Source organism: Protobothrops mucrosquamatus, unplaced genomic scaffold (assembly GCF_001527695.2).
Source record: "Protobothrops mucrosquamatus isolate PMUCROS unplaced genomic scaffold, P.Mucros_1.0 scaffold672, whole genome shotgun sequence".
In the NCBI taxonomy this organism is placed as follows: domain Eukaryota; kingdom Metazoa; phylum Chordata; class Lepidosauria; order Squamata; family Viperidae; genus Protobothrops; species Protobothrops mucrosquamatus.
Window position 1 is genome coordinate 597,259 of NW_015386960.1, and position 16,340 is coordinate 613,598.

Consider the following 16,340-nt stretch of genomic DNA (forward strand, 5'->3'; position numbering starts at 1 on the left):
CAATTCTTCCTGGTTGTTGTTGATAGCCATTCCAAATGGCTGGAGGTCGTGCCTGTGTCTTCTACCACAGCTGCCAAAACTATTCAAGTGTTGAGAAACATTTTTGCTGCACACGGGTTGCCAGATGTCCTGGTGTCAGATAACGGTCCTCAATTTACTTCTACTGAGTTTCAGGGATTTCTACAGGCCAACATGATCCACCACGCTGCTTCGGCTCCCTTCCATCCTTCCACCAACGGTCTGGCTGAATGGATGGTCTGCGTCGCCAAGGACGCCCTCAAGAAGCTGACTTACGGCAATTGGCATCACAGGTTGGCTGACTTTCTTTTAGCCCATCGTATTACTCCGTGCACTGCCACGGGTAAGTGCCCGGCCGAACTCCATTGGGGTCATCGGCTCGTGACTAAATTGGACAGGCTGCATCCGGAGCGTGTAGCTTCACAGGTGTCTCAGCCACACCCACCACGGGTCCTGCATGAAGGTGATCCTGTCTGGGCCAGGAACTACGGGCCTGGACACCTCTGGGTCCCGGCTATGGTCTGCAAGGTCTCGGGGCCTCTGTCCTACGAGGTGTCCCTGGAAGACGGCCGCGTTCTTCGCCGCCACATTGATCAATTACGTGTGAGGCGGGACTCGCCTGGGGTTCCCCCTCAGTCTCCTCTAGGGGGGGAGGAGGAAGGGGGAATGCATTCTGAGAATCAAAATCTGCTGCCACCAATGGTTGTGGGGAACGACACGGGCTCTCAACACCCAAGTTCCACAGGAGATTCAGGTAGCAATTCATGGGGACGGGGGCACACAGACACCCACACACACACTCCAGCCTGGGAGTCCCACCGGAGGTATACTAACTATCCACACCTCACAAACAATGCTCCGGACACGGAGAATCACTGGGAGCATACTCACAACTCACAACATGCAAGAGAGCAGGCAAAACAGAGGGGAAACACATCCTTTGCTGAAATGGCTCATAGAAGGATGTCCCCACGCATAAGGGCTAACAGGGAGGCATCCCTAGACCCTAACACTACAGGAAGGAGCCAGGAAAACCACACTCCGTCAGGAAACACGGAGATGAGTTCAGAGGGGTTGGAAAACTCCATAGGTGGTAGGTCAACCAGGTATAGCGATCAACAGAGTTCTGACTTCTCAAGCCTAGGAGACAGGCAGGAAAGTCAAACAGAAGTCACAAGACAACCACAGGGCAATGCACCTAGTGTGGGAAGCAACGGGGAAAACACTACAAGTTCCCCAGGTCCGAGAAGGTCACTCAGGGTCAAAGGCCCTCCCAAATACCTTGCAGATTACGTAAGGTGAGCATGTTCATTGCAATAACTGAACTAGAGGTTCTGACTGGTTGACTCTACGTAAACGATGTTGGGGCTACTGGGTCTCTGTATGACAGAACAGTTCCACATCTTACACACACTGTGTAACTTAACTCATCAGTTAACTATATAACCATCACTATGATGGCATCCATGTGGGCGCCGTATTATTTCATCTAGGGGGGAGTGGTGTTGTGTCCTGAGCCTGCAAAAGCAGACTCGGGACGTTGCAAGAGTCCCGGGCATTTGCAAAAGCTGCCCGGGACCAGACTGAGTGGCGCCGGCCTTGCGCGCATGCGCAAGGCGGGAAAAGACCGCCTTGTGATTGGTTGAAGTTGCCCGGGGATCAGAAGGTATAAATAGAGGCCTGCGTGCCTCTGCTCGGGTTGTTCGTAGATTGGAAGCAGAGAATAAAGACTTGTTAGAAATGCTTCATCTCAAGCGCCATTATTCTCCGGACTTAACAATGAGTGGTTACCATTTTGGTGGCAACTTCACAGGGACACAAAAGGAGCCCCCAACTGGCCATATGTGCTTTTGACACACAAAAAATGTATTCTTGAGAAAACCTAATCATGATTTATAGTTAAATCTCCAACAATCAGTGTTGCCAGTCAGGTTTGTTTGTATTTCAATTTTTATCTAAAGGTGCTTTTCCAAAGGACTTTCTTTGTTTTTTTCTTTGAAAATGTTTCACTTCTCATCCAAGAAGCTTATTCGGTTTAAAGAACCTACATGTTTTTATTGCTTTTACTTGTTTGCACTTTCTCCTTTGTTGTTTTGGAATCTATATTGCTGCTATCATTTGGTTTCTGACTCTATATAAAATTATATTAATATTTTAAATTTGAAAGACACAAACTCCGTCTTACTGTGCTTGCATCATGATAGCAACCACCATAGCAATAGTATTTAGACTTATATACTGCCCACACAGTGCTTTACTACACTCTCTGGGTGATATATAATGTAGAAGCATTATTTGCATATTGCCCCCAAATATCTGGGTCCTTGTTTTACCGACTTTGGAAGGATGGAAGGCTGAGTCAAGCTTGAGCCCCATCAGGATCAAACTCCAGGCAAAGTACTACACTTTTACCACTGCACCACCAGGGCTAATGACATCACATAGAAATCCATAAAGAGGGGAGTTTGCATGAAGACATCATGATTAAAGTTCCATTCCTTGCCTCTTTTGTTTCCCTTCTTCACCCCACACAGATGCCGATGTACCAAAATATCCCATTCATCTTCCATTCTGTAGAATCTCAGTGGCTACAGTTTGAAATAGCTATGTTTTTAGATATTTTAATAAATGTATTATGTAGCTTCCCAATTTATTTGTGTTTCATATTTCTTAACCACCCATCTCCCTCAGACCATGCAGAGATATGTTTATCAAAGAGAAACACAAAAATATGAATTATGTACAAAATGCTTCAGATGGACAGTTGCTGATCAAAAGACAAATATTAGGCAACAGGCATTACATGGCTATATGAGCAGAAAGACGCACAAAATGTAAACTTCACTCCCTCCCTCTCTCCCTGCCTCTCTCCCCATCTTTCTCTCATTTTTATTTTTGTTTTATGTTTTAATGATGTATGCCACCCAAAGTCACTTCTGATCTATGACTATGACAAATTAAATCAATTAATCAATATAGAATTCTTAATTGTTGCAGAAATAGCAGTGATTAATCCTAGTTATGGAAGTACAAGAAAGACAAACCTCGCCTCTAATTTCCAGTTCCGTGTTTGTGCTTGGACAAGTTGAAGTGAACATTTAATTACATTTAACAAAATGTAGATATACCTTGCTATATGATCAAGAGCTTTGCTCTACTTGATTTCATAATGCCCGGGTTTATGGCCATAAACCCAATTATGTTCCTGTTTGAGATCCTCCAGTTTAATATGGAAAGCATATGAGTGGGATCTATTCCAGGCAGCAACAGCACACCTACAAATTTCGTATATATAAAGAGAAATTGAAACCGACAGTTTTGTTCATCTCCAACTATTATCCAGATATCAAAAAGGAACACCTTGCACCATCTGATCCTAACCTGATGATGTGGCCATCTGTCAATCCAAAGTTCAAGATCATGACGTTTTTTTAAAAAAACTGCTCTGAGTTGCATTTTATCATGAGCTATAGACATCTCTAGATACTTTTATCCCATCCACTCTTTCCTCAATTCTTCTCTGTCCTTACTTAATGTAGGGCTAGGTGGAAAAAAGTTATAGAACTCTGTTTTGGTACGTGATAATTACAGCAAGATCATCATATGCACAAAGATGGAAAGATTCATCATCTGGATCAACTTCAATGGAGCAATGGATGATGAAGATGATGGAACTTGCTGAGATTGACTTCTTGGATCAGAGAAAAGACAGTATCTACATTTATTGCTAATTGGAAACCCCTCATGAACTTTTTGCATGGAACAGAAAAAAAAACTGAACATACGATTTATGGTTTTAATGATTAGGCAGGACAGATTACAGAGAGAAGAGAGTTGTGTGCACCATGGTTTATTAAACTGGAAATTTACAGTTGTGCTATAAAAAAGATCAAAAGCTACTTCTTTACTTCTTTTTTCCTTTTTCTATTTCTTATTTTGCTTTCTTGCAGATTCAGCTTTTTCTTTGATTTGTTTCTTTTTTTCTTTTTCTTATTTTATATCAATTTTGTGTTAAGTTTTATCTTTCTTTTAACTTTTTAATCATATATGTATGTGTTTGCATATATTCATATGTATGTGTATGCTCATACATGTACATATTTGAAACGTATGTACATATACATATAGAAGGAAAATACCTGTATGGCTAAAACAATTGGCTATGCCATTGTATATACTGATATAAATCAGTAGATATCAGGAGACTATGGGTTTAACATCTCAATGCTTATTTATTTATTTATTTATTAGTGGGGTTTTTTTTTAAAAAAATCCCATCTTCATTACTTTATGAATAACTCAAGGTAATACTCCTTCTTCTCCTTTTTTCACCACAACAACAATTCTGGGAGGTGGGTTGGGATGAGAAAGACCAGCTTAAAGTCACCCATGTGGCTTTCATAGATATGCTAGAATTTGAATTCATGGTCTCCAGCTTTCTAGCCTGGTGCCTAAACCACTAGACCAGGGGTAGGCAACTTTGGCTCTTTTATGATTCGTGGACTTCAACTCCCAGAATTCCTGAGCCAGCATGGCTGGCTCAGGAATTCTGGGAGTTGAAGTCCACGAGTCATAAAAGAACCAAGGTTGCCTACCCCTGCACTAGACCAAACTGGCTCTCTTATAATTATGTCAATTGTATTCTCTTCTAAATGTGACCCTCCTCTTTTCCTTTACCATGTCCATAACTATCTGTCAGCTATCTATTTATCTAAGCAATTAATGTGACATGCTCATAATAAAAATGAATTGTTTTAATTGAGTCTGTCTCTTTCTCTCCCCCTTGACTCATCTCACACAGTTGCTATTGTAGAGAAAATAGGAGGTGGGAACATTCTATACAGTGCCTTGAATTACACAAAATAAAATAAGATGTACATTTATTTGCTTGTTTGTTTGGTTACGCAATGACATAGCTATCCAGCTCACCTTTGTGTCTTTATGTAGCGTACAAAAAGAAAAGAAAGAAAAATCATATTCATCCAGTACAAAATATCATATCTCACTGAAACTTACTAAAACAGTCAAAAGGCTGCCAGAATGAAATATATTTTAGTTGGTTCACTAGGAACAGAATCCCTGTGCTTTACTATTGGAGTCCTATTGAGTTATTCACATAGGCTAAGAGTGTCCAGGGCTCATATGTTTATATGTTAAGTCTATCCTTTTTATTTCCTTGCTCCACTTAGGATTTGAATGATAGGAGAGCAGTATTCCAGCTCAAGCAAATGTGAATTCAGTTCTCTTTCATACCTCCAGTTGAACATGGGGTATCTAGAAGGATCCTGCATAGCAAGTGGTGGGATTCAGCCAGTTTGTACCACTTCGGCAGAACCGGTAGCTAATTTTTTGTTGCCGAGGCCCAGAATGGACTTCCGGAAGTGGCATCCACACAGAGAACTGATTGTTCACATATTTGAATCCCACCACTATGCATAGCCCTGTTCTCTATCTAATTTGAAGCTCTTCATGTATTTAGCTGAATGCTTGAAAAGTGTATATGTTGAGCTTTTTACAATGTGATTGCAACTATAACCAGAGCCTGCTATAATCCCAGCATTGCATTCAGTGATCCAAAGTGATCTAAATGCTTATAAACCTGAAAATATTTAGGATTTTTTTTTGTGATAAGGGACAAAGCTCCATTTCCTTTCCCCCCAGATACTATTATGGAATTTGCTGAATCCCAAAGGAATGTCTCAGGTTTTCCTTTCATCATCTATTTCCATCCAGCTCCCAAAGTGTTGCTATCTCTCTATGAAGCTTAAAAATAATATTTGTGGGTGAGAAAGGAAAGAGCTTCCATAAACAGCTGCTTTATGGGATATTTCCTCTGATGCTTTCATAGCATTTATCTCTGCATTTTTCTCTGAGCCCTGGCATACACATGGCTTATCTCTCCATTCCATTCCCCCTTCTGTAAAATGACAATGATTGTGCCCTACAATAATTCATACACAAACAGTGACTTCACTGCATATGGATTGTTCAGCCACATGGGTGGGAACAATTTCTACTCCAATGCTTCAAACGCGCACACTGAGATCAATCTTTCATTTTGCTTTGTTTTTCCACCATTCCTTTCAAAGCGGGCTCTGATAAGAGCAACCTTCAACGTATCTCTCTCCAGCGTATCCTACAGGGGTTTTTCCATTGGGTAAAAGCTGGCTTGAGACCCTGGTCACCTGCAGCCTTTCTGCTTTTCTTAGATCTTCACTGTTTGACTTTCCACTTCTCATCAGAGTCACTTCAAGTTCACCTGTTAGTATTGGACAAGGTACAGTCCTAGGGACTCAGAAACCTGTCATCCTGAGGAACACAATGTTTAACAATGGAAACAAAATGCCTCTGATCTTGTTTGTCAACTAGGAAAATGCAGCTTTGAAATCTTGCCGTGCGTCAACTGTTTAATCCGTGCAAAAACAAACAACTCAAAATACAAACTGTACAGTTTTTTTTCTCTAAAACAGCCTGCTCAGATCTTGTTTCTTTTAAAGTTACCTAGCCTTCATTTACAACCATTTGGTTTATAAAAATATCTGCATGAAAATGTATATGCATTTTGGGTGCATAAAAAGGTATACCTATATGTACACAATTTTTTCCCATTTATGGTTTTGCTGGCAACGTTGTTTGCATTATATTTTCCCATAATGTATACATTTTTTTTCTAACTTTTTTCCTGATATACATATTTTGCATACTTTTGGTTGTGAAGCCCTAAAGAACTCATCTGCAGAATCTGAAGAAGGACAATTTTGAAATATGACTATACAGTATTTTGGTTGATTTATTATTCTAGGCAGAACAAATTAATTCATATTAAAAGATGAATTAAACCATTTTCTTCCCATTCCCAAATGATGACAGGTCCTGCTAGAAAAATAACTTATTCTCTGTGACTCAACATGTAATTGAGTATTTACAAAAATACCAGAATGTTAGATTTATGAAAATAATTGCAGTTACAGAGGTTTGTCTGTAACATATGGAATGCAGATTGCCATATTGTATTTATGATCCCATGTAACTTAACACATGCCTCCTTCTTCCTTTAGTGACTAATTATAGAAAAACAAATATGAGTAAAAGCACCCTCATCTATTTTTCGGGAAAGCAGTTACCTGCCCACTGACTCTGATGTTAAATATGTGTAATTTGTTTGGAATGTAGATACATAGTTTACATATATTACAGCATTATACCATTCCAAGATGAAACTGCACTGGAATGTATACTTATTTTTGCTCCAAAGTTAATGGAAATAAAGATCAATAGACCAAATTGATTTTGGATGCATCAGTTAATTAAATCAACTATAAGACATTAACTAAAAGGTATTAAAATAATTCAATAAAATCACGAGACAGTAAATTCAGATGCAGATATTTTCATAGACTATTTTTTCCCTTCAAGTAAAATCTTCAGGAGATGTCAAAAAAAGTTAAGGTGTCAGATCTGTATAATTGAAGCCCACCCTTTTTTAATCGGCCTTGTGATAAAATCAGAGACGAGGCTTCAAGTCATGTTCCTGGCCTCCATCTTGACCTTTTTGACCTTCTTCTGTGGATCCTCATATCAATCAAGGAACGTTGTAGTTAATACTATCCAGGCAAACGTGGTTAATTACCATAGCAGTCTTGACCTCCCGTTTTAAACTATCTCACTCTGAAAGGCAGCATACAAATAATTCAAAGTGCGGCATAAAAAGATCCAAAATGTTTGTTAAACTGCAATTTTATTATTTCTTCCCTCACTCCTCAATTCCTTTTGTACATCCCTCTGCAGATTGAGCTACAATGTTTAGATTTCTTTGGAAAGAGAAAATGATGAAATTAATTTAACAATACAGTCCTTTAATGTCTACTAGGATGACAGTCCCATTGAGTCCAGTGGGGCTTAAACCCAAGAAAAGGAGTATAGATCTATACATATCACCAGTATTTGAATTAACCAACGATTTCGTTTGCTTCCATTGTCTTTTTGACAGGCTGCAGATGTTAAAAGAGACTGCCAGTTAAAAAGGATGAATACATTTGACACCAGTTAGTAAGGTTGTGACTACCAAAGATGCTTCAATAGTTATAAAAATGCCTCCTTATCCAGATCCATGGTACTGTTGCTGCTGTGGCTTTCTCCAAGTAAGAATCCGTAAAGACCCCTGGTCCTGGAAAAAGCCCTTCCTAAAAGTGTGTTTCTATGGACAAATTGTGGTTTTCATCATAGCAGGAAGTGCTTTTCATCCACAAAGTGTTGTGTTCTGAATCAATGGTGACAGGAACTATTTATTTCCTAGTCCTTACTTTTGTTCTGCAGTGTTTATATGCTACAACAGAAGACATCTAATACTTGAAAAACTACTGATATTCTACCTCTTGTAAGGGAACACAAGACAATGTACATAATACTCTTTCCTCTGATTTTAATTTACAAGACCAGCTCTATGAAGAAAATTGGGCTGAAAGAGAATGACTGGCCCAAAGTTATCCAAGACTTATATGATTTTCCTGCTTCTAGTCCAACACCCAGTTGGATTTTGAAGGACAAGCCCTCATATGACTTATGATATATTTTTAGCTGGCTGCCTAACAAATAATAACAAAGTTAAATATCTTATTGTTGTTTATTTCTTGGACAATATCCAGGAAAGGGGTGGAGAGAAATCAGAATCAAGTGCATGAGAAAAAAAAAAGCTGAATTTGTGCTAGCGGAACCTTAACCTAAGGATTAGTTTCTTTTCTCTGCCTTATTTGACCTTCCCATATTTCATTTATGTTGTGCCAAAATCTGCCTTTCAATTCTCAGAAGTTTTCTTTTTTTTAAAAAAAAAAAAAAGGGGGGGGGAGGTTTCTGTTTTTCTATACCATTTTCTTATTTTTTTTTTCTGAAGCTTTCTTATTATGCCAAAATAAAAAAGGAGACTGGTATCATCAAATTTCCTGCTCTTGAGAGGAATTCCATCATATGCTTGGCCCTTTCATTGGGAAGAAAGAGAGACTGAGGGCCATTGGAGGGATGTGCACTATACTCCATAGCACAGCACTCTGAAATAACTGAGATAGCCTTACATCCATTCATCAGATTTTTTTAAAAAATTCCCTTTTTACGATGCTGTAATCCCTTAGTTTTGGGGTACAGTCTAGGGTGACTGGATGGAGCTGAGCATTTATTGACCAGATGCCCTTCCTGACACCATGCAGTTTGCAACAGATTTTTTTCTTTGTATTCTCGGAGAGATACACATCTCCTGCTACCTAAGACTGAACTCTTAACTTTCTGAGTGGGAGGTGAGTGTCTTCACCATTGGGCCATCACACCGCTCATAACTATCATTTTCGTCTTCTGGGGTAGGGGATGTTAAGAAAAAATAATAATTTCTTTCCTGTCCAATAGAAGAGTCTATACATGAAAAACATGGCATAGCAATAATTAAACTAATAAGGGCCAGACATTAGCCATTGTTCTCCAAATATTCTTCTTCAGTGTAAAGGACCCTAACTTACAATTACAATATACACTTCTGTATTTATAGCCCAGAATTAAAAAAAAAAAAAGTCTGCTGGTACTATTCAGAAGTGTTTCCTTAGGAAGAGAACCCTTTTGTGCTTCCTTGGCAAATATGAAGGAACACTGTGCATTAATAGCAGCAATGTAAACAGTTGTGGCCTTTATCTAACACAGAGATAAATGTAACTCATTGTTGGCCCTAGAATCCTATGTTTTCATTGTTCAATGCATTTTTGTTCCTTTCAGATTCTGCTCTTTCCTCAATTATTTCATGCACGGTATTTCACCTGAACATTGCTTTGGCAAGGGTAAGCTTCCTTGCTATAGCCCACACTGGAAATGTTAACTGCACATCTCAAACAAGCAGAGTATATCAAAAGACCTGCCAACTTTTGATGACCTTGGAACACCTTTAGCTCCAAAGGAACTTACGATTATCAGCCCTTGCCAAGCTCTGACATTTAAGAGTCAGGTTCAGCTTGGTTGTTTTTAATGATAATATTTTGAATTATTTATGCATATATTGTCCTTAAGGATACTGAACTCAAGCTTGTAAGCCCACAAAACTTTGACTCACCCCTGCCTCTTACTAAGACAGGTCTTTGTATTGCTGTTGATATTCTGCCACTTAAGACATGCCATTGCTACTACAGTTCTGCAGGTAATGCTGCACTGACTCAGAGATATGCAGTCTTCCAGGCTGAAATGTTCACATTATCTCTTGGGGAAGTCTTTGCTGGTAATGGTTACACAAAGTGTATAGGCAGGGCACCCTACATATTTACTACACACCACACCACACCCTATCTATTCATATCTCTCTGTGTGTTTCTTCTGCATTATGCATGTACCAGCATATGCAGGTGGGTGGTCTCAAATGTAGTTGGTTGTCTGTTGTACAGCTTCTAGCTGTTTGAGATGCTTATTCTAATAATTGGGCTACAAAAATCACACTGGGAAAAAAAACACCACTTGATTATTGACTATATTGGGAGTGGGGAATAGATAGGGGAAGATTTGTGTTATCTACTCATCTAAGGTAAGATATTTTTTGTAATGAAGTAATGCTCACATAGGAGCTTTCCTATATTTTCCCAAGCAAAATTCAAGACTGGAACAGCATGTCATGGATATAAAAAAAAAGAGTATATTGGCAGCATGATCCATTTTTATGTGCTTGCCATTGTGGCAAGTTTGACATTTTGCAATCCTTAATGCTGATATGCCAGAATTCAGCATTTATATTTATTTAATTATGCTGACTGTGATGGAGTCCCAGGAGCTAAGAGGAGAATGAATGAAAAATCACTTGGCCCTTCAGATGTGAGAGAATGATATACCAATCTTTCTTAAGCAGTATTCCCTGCCATGCGAGGGCATTTCTTTGTCCATAGATACAGGTGTGTAGAAATTGCTTCAGTTACAAGCCCCTGAGTTACATCATTTCATCAACTTAAGAGCTGTATAGTCTTGCTATTGGAGCTGACTTTCATCTAGAATATGGCTACATATAGAAAATTCTACACATAGACACACTTTTAAACTGAAACTCTACACTAGTAGGAGTCCTCCATCTCATAGGCTTTCTCACTATCTGAACATTATAGAACAGGGCCAATAAGCAGCTAGCCAGAAGGATGATGTTCCATCTTATGTATATGATAACTTTGGGATATAAGGAAGACTTTTGCAAGAATCTACTGTAAATTATTATGTGTATGGTACCTAATACTGGCAGAGGTGCCTGAGGTGGAAGGTAAGAAACAACTATCATTACAGCAAACATACATTTTGAAAGGAAAATACAGCATTTCTTCTTAATCTCATGTTTTCCTCTATAGCCAAGGTATATTTTATTTTATTATTTTCATTTTTCATTTTATTATTTATTTAATTAATTGTTTTAGAAAATGTAATGGCCACTCAACTCACTCTCAGTGACTACTTTTTTTTTTTTAACAAGGATAAAATCCCAATACAAAAACAATGCAAAAAGCAATAACTGTCCATGTCCCCAGTGGCAACAATTAAAGAAGCCACTTAATGAGCTCCATATCATTCTGGGATCCTCAGGCCCATTAGCAAAACCGTGTCTTCAGGGCCTTGCCAATGAGTGCCCAGGGGAGGGGCCATCTTATCTCTGCAGGTATGATGTTCTATAAGGAGGGAGCCACCACAGAGCAGGCTCTTCTTCTTGGTCTCATCATATGGACCTTCTTAGGGAAGGAGACCTATAGCACTCCCTGCCTCCCCCTTCTGTTGGGTTGGGTAGTTCTGATTGGGAAAAGGTGGTTCTTAAGGTAACCTGGCCCCAAGCCATAATATAGGGCTTTGAAGATGACAACCAGCATCTTGAATTGGACCTGGAAGCAAATTGACAGCCAATGCAGCCAATGCAAGAGAGGTGAAATATATGCAAATCTAGGCTTGCACAAAACTATGCGGGCTACCACGTTTTTAACCAGTTGCTTCTGGGTACTTTTCAAGGGCAGCCTCAAGTAGAGAGCATTACAACAGTCAATATAGGAGATGACTATTTCCTTCCACAGTTGTTTCTTTTAGGTATTGTACAAGATTTAGATGTAAAAGAAACAAATTTGATGCTTTATTGTTTATCTGCTGCCCGATTGTTGATAGCCCAAAATTGGAAGAGCCCAATTCTGCCCACGATGGGAGACTGGAGATTGAAAGTTTCGTATCTTGCTGAAATGGCAAAGATTTCGGCTTATTTGAAGAACCATTCGAACGAACAATTTTTATCAATATGGAGAAGATGGATTGTTNGGGGGGGGGCGGGGTTGATTGGTTATTGTGTTTACTTATGATTGTTTTTTATGATGGAAAAAAATAAATAAAATTTCTTAAAAAAAAATAAATATAGGAGATGACTAGGATGTGAGTAAGTGGATAAAGTACCAAGCCTTGTGGGACACTGCAAGCAAGAGACCAGGGCCAGACCTCTCATTTCCTTTCAACAACATAGAAGAAAGAAATCAACCAGGACAAAGCCATTCCAGGATACCATGATGAATTGTATTGAAAGCCTAACTCATCCCACTCTCACCAGAGATCATCAAAAAGCATGACCAATGCCATACTTTTTATATATAGGACAGTTGCAGAGGACATCTTGGCAATATATTTCCCCTTTTAACCAGGTTCTAGAAATAAACTCAACTGAGGCTTGGTACTAATCATTGACATGTCAATGTTTTCCACTCTTCTTCCTTTCTCTTGCAGGTGAGGAAATCCAGAAATGAACCTGATTGCAACAGTATTCTGTGTATCACTAACATTTTAAATATTTCTGTGATGGAATGGTTGAGTGTTTATCAACTTTGGCAACTTTAAGATGTGTGAACTTAACTCCCAGAATTCCCCAGTCAGGTTCGACTCATCCCTCAGTCATAGAAGCTTGCTGTATCTTCCTCAACCCAATCTGCATTTCAGGGTTGCTGTTATGGGGATAAAATGAAGACAAATCTCACTGTAATCTACCTTTAGGAGAAAAGGTTGGGATATCAATCAATCAAACAAGCAAGCCAATAACAAACAAGCAATAGAAGACCCTGCAAAAACTGCACTGGCTACAAATTCAAATGAATCAACCTGTTTTAAACTCATTTACAGATTATCCTTTCTTCTTAACCCTAGGATAAAATCAATCAATGTCCTTTAATGTTTCATAAATATTTTTCCTTTTCAGGGTGCTTCTTCCCTTTTTCAAGACTTTGCTTCACCAAAGAGCGGGAACTTACTGCATATATTACATTAAAGGTAGAAAAAAATTCTGAAGTAATTTATCTTGGCCTGATATTTTTACATCTCAAAAAAACCTGGCATTTCAACAGGGGTGTGTAGACTTTTTATATCCACTGTATTTCGGCATCTGAAAATTAGTCAGATCAATCCCACCCCACGGCTCTAAATTATTCATTGGCCCTTCCATATGTAATCCATGTTTCAATATGCTGGCACGCAGGTATATGCAGACGCCATTCAAATTTGACAGACAGCCCTTAGGCCATGCCTCCCCAGCCTGGAGATATATATCAGGTTCTATGTCAGTTGCCAAGAATGCAAATCTAGGGAAACCTTTTTTTTTTTCTTTTAAAGAAATGGGGCTTGCCAATTTTTCTTTCATGTTTTAGCTGCTGACGGGAATACTTAAATGTCTTCCAATTCTTTTGATAGGAAAAAATGTATACCCCCCTCCTCTCACCCCCCCACATGATCTCTCTTTCTATATATCCAGCCAATACTCCTTAATGGCATTCCAGCTGTGTCTCTTTGCAGAACCTTGTTAGCAGACAGCAGTGTCAGCATTCTAAGTGAAATAAACATTCTTGGCCTGAAGTGCCAACACAAAATGGCTCCATCACAATTGCTGATTCACACACTTTGGTGCCAGGATTGCTTAGGCAAAATGAATATTGGTTCATAATTTTTTGGAAGGAAGGAGAATACTTAACATAAGCTTCTGGTCACTATTGTCTGACTTGAGAATTGAGAAAAGAAGGTCTCATGATTGCTCTCTTTAATTCTAAATTAATTAATTGAAAAGAAATTCCACCCCTTGGTTCTGGTTGGCATAATTACTGATGCAAATTGAGCATTATTGTTCAGTGCAGTAGATTTCCTGCTGGATTGGCTAAGTGTTCATTTCTCAGTACCTCACAATCTGTAGTCCTTAATTTATCCAAACTTGTTTTGGACCAAATATTAAAAAGCAACTGCCTTTCAGCCTATTTGGAATGCCCTCCCTTCACTGGCACATTGCTCTAACGCATTACCGATTCTCTCTAAAAGTTGCAATCAATTTGTGACAGAAATTTAATGAATAATCATATTAACAATATTTAATTTATTTAAATGTAAATACAAGTAAACTAAATTTAAGTCGGAAGGAGGGCTGAGAAGATATCTGCAGACCCCTCACATCCTGGACACAAACTGTTTCCTTCCTCCTTCTCTCGAGATAACACTATAGGGTATTGTATGCCAAGACAACTAGACACAGGGACAGTTTTTTCCTTCATACCATCACTGTGCTGAATACCTAATTCTCGCAGTTGACAAAACATAGTGACTACTAAGTTCTGTCTAATGAGTTATTAACCACAGAATGTGGCTGAAATATTATTTATCCTTTTATTACTTCTTATTTCCCTCTTCTATTGGTTGCACTTTAGTATTATGGTTTGTTGCACAGTCAGCCAGAAGTTCGGACATTACTTTCTACCTATTGAGTTCTTTCCAAGGACCTGGAATAGGTAGATGTGGATGTTTATGGTGTTACAGATATTGTTACAGGATGTAAACTGTTCTGAGTATAGCCATTCTTTGTTGTTTTGCAAGTACACTGAATGCTTCTGTACCAGAGACAAATTTCTTATGTGTCTAACCACTCTTCTCTTCTCTTCTCTTCTCTTCTCTTCTCTTCTCTTCTCTTCTCTTCTCTTCTCTTCTCTTCTCTTCTCTTCTCTTCTCTTCTCTTCTCTTCTCTTCTCTTTTCTCTCCCCTCCCCTCCCCCTTCCCTCCATTCCATTCCATTCCATTCTATAGTTTTGCTATATTCTTCTCCATATTTGGACTGAAGCCCTAAGCATACTGCTCAATTGTAGCCATTGATGTCCTCAAAGATTGATGGTCCTTTTCTGAAAATATTTGTTTGGAAGGGTGATCCACTATTAATTACCTGTACAGATGTGTCACCAACATGGTACCAGGAATGTATCGGTTGCTAAATATCAGCCTTGTGAGATAGACCAGACAGGAAGCATTAGAGTAAGCTAATTATACTCTATTGTAAGGTTACATCAACAAAGTATTGCAAATCTTTCTCTGAAATTATGGAGGGTCACTTCTGAATTGCTTGTTCCACTTCCATTCTTGCTATGCTAAGTTGCCTTTTATCTGGCCATTCCCCTGGCTGTGCCTCTTTTCCCTGTCTCCGAAAGATCAAACATTACACTAAATTAACACTTTCCACCAACACATACTTTAAGCAACATATTGGACAGTTTGTTCACATATGTGAGATATCATATCTGCTGCAACTAGGCATATATTTTCATGTGAGTATGCTTGATAGCCACAAAGCACTCAAAGTAAACTGATACAGGATTGTACCATTCATATTTCCAACTGTAAAAAAGGAAAGCACATGAACAACTTTTTTCACTATACTATATAACTAAATTCTTATGACATGCTATGCAGTCTTTGAAGCATTTTTTCTTTATTGATAAGTAACTTTGGCAAATGTGTTCTTTTTTCTTACAACTTTCTCTACTCTCAGAATCTAGTTACACACACTTCCTTTATATGGTTTTATTTTTATATTTTGCTTGTTTAATTCCATAGCTTTGTTCTTTGTGCCTTTGTTACAATTTCTTTCTATTTTCTTTCTATTTATGGACATCACCCTATGTAAAAGCTCTGAATGTCATAAAATTGATAGCTTCTGTATTTAGATGTGGAAATGTCAACAGTGTTTAGATTCAGCTGTAATCTAACAAACCTTTAAAAGTTTATGTATGTTTAGGACTTGTTCCCAACAGTCTGAATAGCACACGAAAAAGATGATATAAATAGCCTGACAACATCCTATAATCCAAATTACTTACACCTAATTTAAGTGAGTCTTGTGTGTTTGTTGATTACTTTTTGGAACCAGGCCATTTTTGTTTTATTTTGTGCTTAAACTTTCAGCTGCCAATAAGAAATATACTATAAACACTGCTCTCTGCAACTATTACATCTGAAAACTATTGCTATTCCTTCAATGATAGATCTGCTTCTGTTCCTCCTCC